We start from the raw sequence: 3,173 nt of genomic DNA, 5'->3' as shown, positions 1-3,173 counted from the left end.
CATTTCTATGAAATTATGTTATATTTCTGAGTGAGTAAGCATGTGTACTCATAATGTGTACTCTAATCTTCTAGTCACTGATGTCCGGAGGGACCCTGAAGGTGCCATGCGGGGATCACAGAGGGGTTATATGCATTCAGTGGTCTGTGTGTATGGATCCTGATTCAACATTTTCTCCTCACTGTTTCCTCCCTGTGGGTGAGTCCCTTGGGGTGGGGGGGTGGAGTAGGATAGAGGTTGGGGGCTGGGGAAGCTGGGGGGGGGGGGGGGGGGGGGGGGGGGGGGGGGGGGGGGGGGGGGGGGGGGGGGGGGGGGGGGGGGGCCTGATGCGCCACCAAGGACAGTGGCCTGCTTGGGGGACATACTTCTTTATATGCCCATATGAAAAAGAGCAACTATGGAATGTAAAGAAGTATGTATCCCAGGTTGGAAAAAATGACAGCGCCGCATCTGAACCAAACCCAAAACAGTCAATCGCAAACGTGACCGAGTCCACAGACTGAATCCACCGTGTGGAAACTCATTGGAGAAGATGTACTACGAGCTTTGTTTCCACATAAAGGCCCTGGGTATTGCTATGCACACGGCTCATGTACATGTGCAGTGTGCGCTACTTTTTTTCCGCCCTGATGTGGCCCAGTTGAGTCCAGTCAGCTCGGTGCTGCAGAGGAATGCATAGACAGTAGAAAACTGGAGATGCAGCTGCAACTCCAGTCAGCAGTTTCCGCTTGCCCGCAATAGATTTTTGGCTATCTCTTTCACTCTGTACGTTTTAGTTTTATTGCGGGAATGGAGGACGTATTTCCTATCATGTAATGGCAATGACTTTAGGAACACCTTCTGCTTTTTTGGAATACTTGGTTGTTTTTTTTGTCATTTGTCTGGCCTTTGTCTTGGATAGCGTGAATTTGCTAATGCTACAAAAATGCACACACACTGTACACACACCACAGACACACAGCAGTTTTCCAGTAAATGGTGCAGTGATTAAATGCCAGCTAATGGATAGTATGGTCCAAGAAGATGGTAAGGAAGAGGAAGAAGCAGAGGACGGCTGCAGGACTCTAACAGATTACCATGCTCAGACGCCTGTGTGTGTAGTCACACTGTCTGCATGTGGGCTCAAGTTGTTGGTGTGGTTATGAACGCTTTTATATGGAACATAGGATATTTGAGAACCAAAATCAGACTACTGTGGACAAATTTGAATGTTTCAACCCTCGGGTAAAATTTGACCCCTTTAAAAAATGTCTGTATCTGAAATATGGGTTTATTTTTAACCAAATTACCACAACACAATGGATTGGATTCTACCAGAACGCTCTTTGCAAATACAATTGATCACTTTCATTCCTTACTATCTAATCTGTACGTTACTTTGATCTCAACTATTAGTCAAAATAATTAATCATTTTGGCCTTATTTAACTCAAACACTAGGTATAAGTCTTTATAAATGAGGGTTATGGACTATGAATTCCAAAAAATAGTGTAAATTGGAAAAAAAAAGTCTGAAAAAGGGACAAAAATTTCAAATTGTGGTTCAATTTTGACTTTAAGGACAACCCAAGGGTTAATCCCCAGGATAATTGTGTGTACTTTCACAACACTTGGAATTTTCAATAGCAGTGTCCTGCATTTAACGATTACGTTCATCGTCAATTAATCTATCGATTTTTTTCTTGTTTTATTGATTAGTTGTTCGGTTTATAAAATCTCCGAAAATGGTCAACCATTGTTTTCCAAAGCCCAAGATGACGTCCTCAAATGTCTTGTTTTGTCCACAACTCACCTATATTCAGTTTACTTCCATAGAGGAGTGAATAAACTAGACAATGTTCGCATTTAGGGAGCTTGAATCAGAGAAGGTCTCCTTTTTTTCCACAAAAAATGACAATGGCGATTAATTTAATAGTTACTAACCCACTACTAAATACTTAATAAATAGTGTTTTAAGCTCTAGCAGTGTATTGTTAAGGAAAAGTGTATGTGTTATGGTATTCACTAGATAACTCAGGATAATGGGAAGCAAGAATGAGAAACGATTTCTGAGGATGGCTCTGGATCAAACCCACAATGTCAGGCTACGTGTCTCAGCCTGCTGAGCCAGCAGAACACACAGGGGCCTCTCTTCTTTTTTCATCCCTCCTGTGTGATAAGGCTGCGTTCCAGTCAACCCGTAACTCGTGTTTTCACAACCTTCTACCTGTAAGAGTGCCCTGGAACGGCAGTCAAACCCGTAACAGTCGTGAACTCGCACCAGATCCTTGATCCTTGAAATAGAAACAAATACAGTTAAACAGGCAACGTTAAGTAATTCCACACATTGTAATCAAAACAATACCCATACAAGTGTGTACTACTACAGGTGATTTTATTAAATGAATCCCAAAATATGTCGCAGACTAGAAATCGCTAGTATGAGCTAGCGGCTAGCTGACACTAGCCAGAAGGGTTTGTGGTGACTTTGCCAGGAACGCTACCAAGTCATGAGTCGTGACTTGAAGTTGTAACTTACCGGCTAAAAACTGGGTCTGGAACGCAGCATAATTCTTTAGCTCTGATTAAATATGTATGGTACACGCTTACTGCATGTGTGGAGTAACAATGATGAATCCGGGTATGGTTTTGGGAGCAGGTACAATAATCGTGTCAGGTTTTAGTATATATATTTTGGCCTACTTTGTATATAAATACTGTATGTGACCTAGTTAGGGTTTACCTGTCCCTGTTTAGGTGTTATTTGGGCCAGTTCCAGTGTGATTATTGGGCCCTGGCCAGGTGTACACCCCGGGCCTTGTGCCTGTGTGATTACTGCTGGTCTGACAGGGATCTGCAGTCGGATTACACTTCCTGTCAATCTTCTTTTCTTAAAGAAAAAGAACATGTTAACAAGGGATCATTAACGAGAAGAACAGCTTCGTGCAAATGCCAAGAAGAATTGTTTAACATTACAACACATGCAGCCAGACAGCGTTTAATTAACCATCAATATAATACAAGAGACAGTTCTAATCTTAGCTGCAGATGAAGAGGCCAATGAGAAAAACCGGCTTCAAAAATGTAGACTGTGGCAAGGAACATATTCAATAAGTCAGTACAAGTGTGTGTGTGTGTGTGTGTGTGTGTGTGTGTGTGTGTGTGTGTGTGTGTGTGTGTGTGTGTGTGTGTGTG

The 3,173-nt window shown here is 42.6% G+C and overlaps 1 long non-coding RNA gene across 1 annotated transcript in view; it reads right to left on the bottom strand.

The window, feature by feature from the left end:
* Window positions 1-2,157: 2,157 nt before the first annotated feature.
* The window catches only part of LOC117947412, a 4,391-nt gene continuing 3,375 nt past the window's right edge, over window positions 2,158-3,173 (bottom strand). Inside the window, exon 3 of the long non-coding RNA XR_004657231.1 lies at window positions 2,158-2,272. This is a non-coding gene — a long non-coding RNA (uncharacterized LOC117947412). The remainder of the gene's footprint in view (window positions 2,273-3,173) is intronic.

This window comes from Etheostoma cragini, chromosome 7 (genome assembly GCF_013103735.1).
Source record: "Etheostoma cragini isolate CJK2018 chromosome 7, CSU_Ecrag_1.0, whole genome shotgun sequence".
NCBI classification, from domain to species: domain Eukaryota; kingdom Metazoa; phylum Chordata; class Actinopteri; order Perciformes; family Percidae; genus Etheostoma; species Etheostoma cragini.
This window is presented reverse-complemented; position numbering and strand designations above follow the sequence as displayed.